Source organism: Mus caroli, chromosome 14 (assembly GCF_900094665.2).
Source record: "Mus caroli chromosome 14, CAROLI_EIJ_v1.1, whole genome shotgun sequence".
Taxonomy (NCBI): Eukaryota; Metazoa; Chordata; class Mammalia; order Rodentia; family Muridae; genus Mus; species Mus caroli.
Genome location: NC_034583.1, coordinates 92909757 through 92918651, shown reverse-complemented (window position 1 = coordinate 92918651; position 8895 = coordinate 92909757).

Below are 8895 nucleotides of genomic sequence, written 5' to 3'. Positions count from 1 at the left end.
GTGGGTAGCTGGCGGGTGTCAGCCGACCCTGCGCCCTAGCTACCCCTGTGCTTTTCTGACCGGATGAGGCTTGTGGCCCTACGTCGTGCATTTCTTAATTAGCGATTGATGAGGGAGGGCCCAGACCTTTATGGGTGGTGCCTGATCCTGGACTCTATAAGAAAGCATGCTGCCCTGCTTAAGTTCCTGTCCTGACTTGCTCTGTTGATGAACTGTGATGTGGAAGCAGAAGATGATACATACCTTCCTCCCTGAGTTGCTTTGGTCATGGTCTTTTAATCACAGGAAGAGAACCCTAACTAAGACACTCTTATGACAGAAGGCTTCTGTTATGAGCTATGTAGGAGTGTGGGGGATATGCACCCCATTTTCCATATTCACAGGTGGTTCTGTACTCTAGAGAAAAGAGATTGGCTGTGGTCATAGGACTGAGTCAGGTGCCTCTTGAGCCTGAGGATTTCCCACTGATTGCTGGGGCTGGGTATCACTGATGTAGTACACATGTGGAAGATAGAGAAGCAGGTGCAGTATCCAAATATGAACTAAAGCTTGGAGGATACTGGGGATCAGAGGATCCAGGCTTCTTGGCACCTGTGATGATGCAATTTTATGGTATGACCTTGATATGGTACCTAGCTTTTATTTATTTATTTTAAAATGAGTCTATTGTTGTGAAGGTATAATTTAGATGTGATTAACATTTATTAGGAAGCTTCCTCTTACCTTCTTAAATAATTATAAAACGTCAACATAAAAAGATTAGTTTGGCTGACAAGTTAGGAAATCCAGTCTATGGTCCATTGGCACTGTTCCTTTAAAAATGACTTTTTACTTTTCTTTATGTATGTGAGTATACTGCCTGCATACATGTTTGTGTACTGCCTGTATATATGGTCCCCATGGAAGCCAGAAGAGGGTATCACATCCTCTGGGACTGGAGTTACAGGGGGTTGTGAGATGCTGTGTGGGTACTGGGAACCAAACCTGGGTCTTCTGGGAAACCGAGTGGCTTTAACCCCTGAGCCATCTTTCTAGCCCCATCCATGTGGGTCTGGATGCCTGGGATGAGTCAGACTATCATGGTGGGAACATGTGGTAGATTAAAGGCCTCAATTCATTGCCATGATGTGACAGAGAGACGAGAAGGCACTGACTCCCACTGTCTACATAGAGATCCTCATCGGGTCTGTTGAAGGAGTTTGAAGAAAAGCAGGTTGTTCCCTGCAAGGAGAAAGTATGTCATGTTTCCAGCGTGTCTCCAGACTGTCCAATCCGAAGAAAACTACAGAGAGAGTCTCCAATAGAATAACAACACTTATTTGGACTAGCAGAGACACCGTCAAGGGCATATGAATTCTATAGCAAATGACAAGACACCAAGGTGCTAGGGAGCTTTCAACGACAGTAGAAAGGATGACGTCAGATATATGAGACAATAAACATTGTTCCCAGAAAATAATAGCAAGAGTAGCATCAGTCTGAGGCATAGCTGACAGCTGCTGGGATGATGTCCTTTCAGACATAGCGTGGGCAGCAGCCTGTGCTAGTTTGTGACTCTGATAGTTTTTGTGATCATTACTAACCAGGCAATCATGTAGAAGATCCTTTCTTCTTAGAACCTTCTGGCTTTATTTATGTTTTTGTGTTCTGAGTTAAGGTTCAGACACTAGTGTCAGCAAATACTTTATTTTAAACCTATTCCACAGCTGAAGAGTTTTCTCTACCCTATACCCATTTTCTGTATGTGCAGAATGTGGTCCACCAGACAGGACTGCTAGTTGGTGTTCACCAGGCTCTAGAAATAGACATTTTATAAGTTTCTTATAGAGTGCTGTCCAGGTAGATGGGATGGGCCATGGTGAGGCAGGGATGGACTATTTGTTCAACACTGGTATATTCATAACCCCATTCTACCGAACCAATTGGATGATAAAGTTGGTCACATACAAGGCAGATTGGACAGTGACTCTCAAGATCTTCTCAGCTTCTCTATCCTGGTTTTGGAGCTTCGCCTTCATATCTCTGGTGAACGGATGGAGGTTGGGCTGCAGAGAAGCAGCCTTTTCCTCTCCACCCCTTTGGACTTAGCTTCCAACTCCTGAAGCACAGAGCCCACACCCAGAGATGTGTGCCTCTTCTAGTCAAGAATTCAAGAATTCTTTGGGTTCTTTCTTTGTGGCTCAGGTCTCCTATGCCTGTTGCTTGGTGCTTTCATGGGTCTCCACCATTCATTCCATCACATGGTCATGACACCCTAGCAAGCATTACAACAGTAAGTAATGACATCACCCTGATCTCTGACTCATCTCCACAGGGTGTTCTTACCTTGCGTTGTCTGCCTACAAATTTCACTTTTATATGGGCAGCAGTTATAATGGACTGTGGGCCTATTCTCATTCATATGGTATGTAATTGTGTATGTAATTACCATATTTTCAAGTGAATTCCCATTTGGGGATGCTGGAGACTAGAATTTATGTCCTGGGTTCAGGTGCAATTTGGACCATGACTCAAGTTGATAGCTTCCCTGCTCTCTCCATGCAGAGGACCTTTTCAGCAGGGTGCCCATGTGGCTTTATGTGGCTCTGTAGCATCATAGAAACCAGACTGCATAGTTCCTTCTCAGGCTCACCCCATGTACTGTAGCAGAGGAGAAGAAAGTAAGCATGATAAAAAATCGTGCTTAAGAAAAGAAGGGAAACAAATGGTGGTGATTGTTTCACAGTAATTATCCTTTCCTGTTGGGAAGAACTCAGTTATCCTCTTTGGAAATCCTCAATAAGATGATATGCCCTGATCATTGTTCTTATGGCTTCTGGCTTTGTCATTTGGTTCTTTCTGCTTTTTCTGTTTGTCTCCAAGTTAATGCTGAGCTGGACACTGAAGAGAGTGCTTCACTGTGGGGTAAGTATTCTTTCTGAGTGATGGCCTTGGTATAGAGCCCTTGCTTTAACCATTGGTCCATCCCTGGTTTTTGTAGGCTGGGTTTGGGATGCCTTCAGCTGCACAGGAAGTCTTCAAGTTGTTTTGTCTCTCAGAAGTTCTGTGAGTATGAGTGAGAAATATCTTTTATAGAGAAGACAGGGCTTGGGCCAGGAAGAGGAAATAATAGATGTTACCATGAAAACTTAAAGCTATCCAGCATGCCCTTGCTTGGCCCTGAGCTTAGGATGCTGCCAGTATAGATAACACCTGACAGTTAGAAGGCTGGTCTCCAGGGTGCTGATGTGAGGGGCAGGGAAGCCTCTGGGGAGAGGGGATGAGTGGAGATTGATGCAAGAGCCTTCGTCAGTGTTCTTTCTGGATATTTCTCTTCTACACTTGCCCTTTCACACATTTAAGCCTTCTCTCCTTGGTGTTTAACTCCTTAATCTCATTTTCTCTGCCCTACCATATCCCCAGTCTATCCATCTTAGTGACAACCTTAATGGTGGGTTATTTGGGAAAATGTCACTTCAGTTTTCGGCTAGTAGGCTTATGAAGTATGCATGCAGGACAGGGCACCATCCTAAGCCCTGCCAAGGCCATTGCTTTGCTACTTCTGTTAAATGCCTCTTTGATTTGGGGTACACATGTTGACTTTTGTTTTTTAAATCCTGCCTGGTTTCAGATCGTTGAGTTCTGTCAACTTGTGAGACCACAAACAGAGAGCTAGGCTACCCTTCACCAAGTGATGTGTCCTTCCATCTCTGCTACTATTTATTATCTCTAACCTTGAATCATGGGTTAAAGGGGGGAAGGATGAGGAATCAAACATTCCTATTTTCTCTGCGTTGCCGCTTCAGTCAGCAGGTCATCTGCCATTTAAGATCATAGTGTTTCCCTTTGACAGACTGTGCCACTGAAGAATAAATGCCACCAGCTCTTCAGTCTGTAGTGCCTAAGTCTTCTGTGCATACTGTTTGATCACGTCTCCTGTGCCTTTGCAACATGTTAAAAATTGTCTTATAGCTCCCCAGTTTCAGGTGCTAGTTTTTGTGACGTACAGTTTTACATCTGCCTGCGTGTGACAGAAGGCATTTTAAAAGAGCATACATTTAGACACATTTGCATTGACGTAGTTTATGTAAGAGGTTAACCCCCTACACTGTCGGTCCCAGATGTTAGAAGAGTTCAGGCATCCTTACATTCCAGGCCCCACAGCTTGTAAAACCAGTTTATCTTATAGAGTGAAAGGTTCTCATACCTGAGACTTGAAATCTGTAACACTTCTGGCAAATAGTAGGTGGCATTATAAGTCATGGTTCATTTAATATAAGGCCACAGACTATGGAGGTTCAGATCAGAAGTATTCTCTATAAATATGAGATATATATATATATATATATATATATATATATATATATATATATGTGTGTGTGTGTGTGTGTGTGTGTGTGTGTGTGTGTGTGTATGGATGCCTTTGGACACTTGAGATTGGAACCATACATATCTGTTAATCGAAACTGTGGTTCTTTGATACCCAAGTATCTAGGACTCCTGCCAATACAGAGGAAGTTGATCTTTCTCTATTTGCCATTTCTATTCAGATATAACACGAAGACCCCGACCAGCCTACTGGCAATAGCAGGAGAGTTCTAAACATTTAGACAGTTTCAATAGTATCGTGTCTATCTCAGGTCCTTGGCCTGCCTCGGGTTGATTGTCGGAATGCAGTCTTTTCCATGAAAGTCTAGCATCATTGTGAAGAACTACATGGGAATGAGACATCTTGCTAGATGTTCAGAATGTGTGCTGGGGCATTCTCACATTTTCATCAAGGAATAGACAAGGTCCCAAGAGGGCCTATTCCTTGTCAGCCAAAATCTTCCATAAGGAGAGGAACTCTCATTTGTGTGTGAATAAATATTGACTATTGCAAAACAATGCAATCATCTCCTCCCCCCACCCCAAAACCTCAGTGCGATAGGCCTTGAGTAAACCTCTTTCCCAGGGCACTCTTTCTCTCCTTGCTGTGTTTGATTTGCAGCCAGCAGCACTTTCCTCCATCTTTATGCCTTTTCGTGAGGGGCTGTCTATGCCATTTATGACCTAAGAGAGTAAAACATTTCTACATGCTGCAGCAATCAATCACCTGGAACTCCCCAGGGTTTCTCTTGACATGTTTGTGGCTTCTTGAATGTCTTCCTATGTTATATAGGTTAAGTTTGAGACAAAAATTGTATTTAATATTTTCCCTCTCCAAGTAAAATTACACTGGAGTTTTTCCTACTTTAGGTTGAGATAGAGAACAAGAGAAAAATCTATATATCCAATCTATGTATATACATTATATATATATATATATATATTGAATATATTAGGTTCATATTAATGCAGAAAAGTAGGTGCCCGAGGTGTCCAGAGGCATTGGAAACCCTGAAGTTAGTGTTTCAGGTGGTAACCTAAAATTTAAAATCAGAGAGTTTTGTTGGAAGAAATGAATATTTGTGAAAGAAGAAGGTGATAGTTTCCAGAACAGTTCATAGTCCCTGGCTGAATTACAGCTCTACAGAGCAGAGCCCACACAAGCAGTTTAAGATAAAGGGAGTGAATTTTAGTGTTAGATTTTTTTTGTAATGGTTTAGACCAAGCATTTCCCTATCTTTGTGGGGTTTTCTCATCAGTTTCTCTATTCTTTTCAGTTGCCACTTTTTATTTTTTAAAGATGTTTTTATTAATCATTATAAACTCTGTGTGTGCGTGCGCACGCGTGTATGTACGCGTGTGTGAGTACGCATGTGAGTTCAGGAAAGCAGGTGCCTGCAGTGGCCAGAGGTATTGGAAACTCTGGAGTTAGAGTTTCAGGTGGTTCTGGAAACTGAACTGATCTCCTGGAAAAGTAGAATGTCCTCTTACACTCTGAGCCCCCAGTGCCCTCACACTTAAAACAAAACAAAACAAAACAAAACAAAACAAAACAAAACAAAACAAAAGAGAATGTTAGATCAGTATGTGTGCAAACTGTAAGGTCTTTTCTCCCTATGTGTTTTTCTTTTCTGAAATCTTTCATTTTCATTTTTTGTCTCCTGCTCCTGGTGTTTAGGAGAGACCATGAAACCTAGCATGCTGACTTGATGGAATGTGATTTAGGGAACATTATTCAAACTCTCCAAGCTTCAGTTCTTCCTTATATTTTAAATGTGCATATAAAATATACAATAGAAAAAGGAAAACATCTCCAATAAGTGGTGCTGGTCTGACTAGCTGTCTGTATGTAGAAGAATGAAGATAGACCCATAATTGTCCCTTTGTACAAAGCCCAAGTCCAAGTGGGTCAAGGACCTCAACATAAAACCAGATACCCTGAATCTAATAGAAGAGAAGGTGGGAAAGAGCCTTGAACTCATTGGCACAGGGGGAAATTTCCTAAACAGAACTCCAATGGCTCACGCTCTAAGATTAAGAATTGATAAATTGGACCTCATGAAACTGTAAAACTACTGTAAAGCAAAGGACATAGTCAGTAAGTCAAATTGGCAACCTACTGATTGGGAGAAAATTTTCACTAACCCCATATCTGATAGAGGGCTAATAATATAAAATATATAAAGAACTCAAAAAGTTAATCACCAAAAATCCAAACAATCCAGCCAAAAACTGGGGTATAGAACTAAACAGATATTTCACAATTGAGGAATCTCGAATGGCTGAGAAGCACCTAAAGAAATGTTCAAATTCTTTAGTGATCAGAGAAATGCAAACCAAAACGACCTCAAGATTCCACCTTATACCAGTCAGAATGGCTAAGATCAAAACTTCAGGTGACAACACATGTTGGAGAGGATGTGGAGAAAGAGGAACACTCCTCCACTGCTGGTGGGATTGCAAACAGGTACAACCACTCTGGAAATCAATCTGGAGGTTCCTCAGAAAATTGGAAATAGAGCTATATGAAGACCCAGCTATACCACTCTTGGGAATATACCCAAAAGATTCCCCACCATACCAAAGGACACCTGTTCCACTATGTTCACAGCAGCCTTATTTATAATAGGCAGAAGATGGAAAGAACCCAGATGTCCCACAACAGAAGATTGGATACAGAAAATGTGGTTCATTTACACAATGGAATACCACTTAGCTATTAAGACCGAGGACATCCTGAGTTTTGCAGGCAAATGCATGGAACTAGAAAATATTATCCTGAGTGAGGTAACTCAGATCCCAAAGGACATGGATGCACTCATTAATAAGTGGATATTAGCCAAAAAAGAAAAAAGAAAAAGAAAAAAATTCATACAGAATGCACAAGATACAGTCCACAGAATTCAAAAGGCTCAACAATCTGAAGTGCCCAAGTGAGGATGCCTCAGTCCCACTTGGGAAAGAGAAGAAAGCAAAAACAAGTAGGGAGGGAGGGCGGGAGGGAGAGAGGGATGGATGGAGGGAGGGAGGGAGGAAGGGACTTGGGAGGGAAGGAGGGACTTGGGAGGGAATGTGGCAGGGTGGGGGGACAATAGGAGGTAGAGGGGAACTTGATCTGGTATTGGGTGAGGGAAAAGGACTGAAGCCCTGAGGGCCAGCAGAAAGAATATAAACAGGTAACCTCAGAAAATAGGAGGTTGGGGGGACCCCCAGAATGCACCAGTGACATGGGAGTTGAGAAACTCCCAGGACTCATAGGGAGGGACCTTTGATGAAATGCCTGACAGTTGGGAGAGGCAACTTATAGAGCCCACCTCCAGCAGGAAGACAGGGCATCAAGTGAGGGATGGGGTTGCCATCCCACCGTCACACCTCTGACCCATAAATGTTTCTGTCTGAAAGAATTACAGGGATGGAAATGGAGAGTTACCTGAGAAAAAGAAGGTCCAGTGACAGGCCCAAAGTGGGATCCAGTTCAAGGGGAGGTCCCAATACCTAACACTGTTACTGAGGCTATGGAGAGCTCACAAAAAGGGATCTACCATGACTGCCCTCTGGAAGATCCAACAAGCAGCTGAAAGAATCAGATGCAGTTATTTGCACCCAACCAATGAACAGAAGCAGCTGACCCCTGTTGTTGAATTAGGAAAGGCTGAAAGAAGCTGAGGAGAAGGACGACCCCGTAGGAGGACCAGAAGTCTCGATTAATCTGGACCCCCGAGATCTCTCAGACACTTGATCACCAAACAGACAGCATACACCAGCTGATGTGAGGGCCCCAACACATATACAGTAGAGGGCTTCCGGGTCTGTGTTCATTCAGAGATGAAGCACCTAACCCTCAAGAGACTGGAGGCCCCAGGGAGTTTAGAGGTCAGATGGGGTGGGTGGGTGGGGGCATCCACGTGGATACAGGGTGGGGTGGGGAGAAGGTGTGGGATACGCAGCAGTCAGAGGGCAGATGGGGAGGGGCGGGGGAAATGGAATATGGAGTGTAAAAAAATGAATTACAAATAAAATTAAATTAAAAAAATAGAAGCAGAAATTTCACATTTCACAGTGGAAAATTCCATTTGAACATAGACTGTATGGTGTCTCCTTGGCATTGTGCATCCTTAAAGGAGAGAAGAATTCACAGATTGTTTCAAACTTTAGTGAAATATGTATCGTCATTTTCTTGTGTATAGTATTTGTGTGTGTGTGTGAAAATTTAGTTCTCCAATGAAGTTGAAAGCAGCTAAGTATCTCTAAATAAAATGCTAACAGATAAATGCTCACAAAAATCCCCCAAACAGAGAAGCTGAAGCTCAGTCCATGCTTAGTCCACGTTCTCACCTCCTTGTGTTTGCAGTTCTTTCTAACCATTCATTGCTAGACTGAGCAGGGGTGGGCACACACTTCTGTTACTTAGCTTCTGCTGACAACCGTAGTAAGTGAAGGATCTTGGTTAGAGTTACCAAGTCTTTGAAAAATAAATTCCTTTAAAGAAGGAGGTAGGGGAGGAGGAGGAGGAGGAGGAGGAGGAGGAGGAGAAGGAGGAGGAGGAGA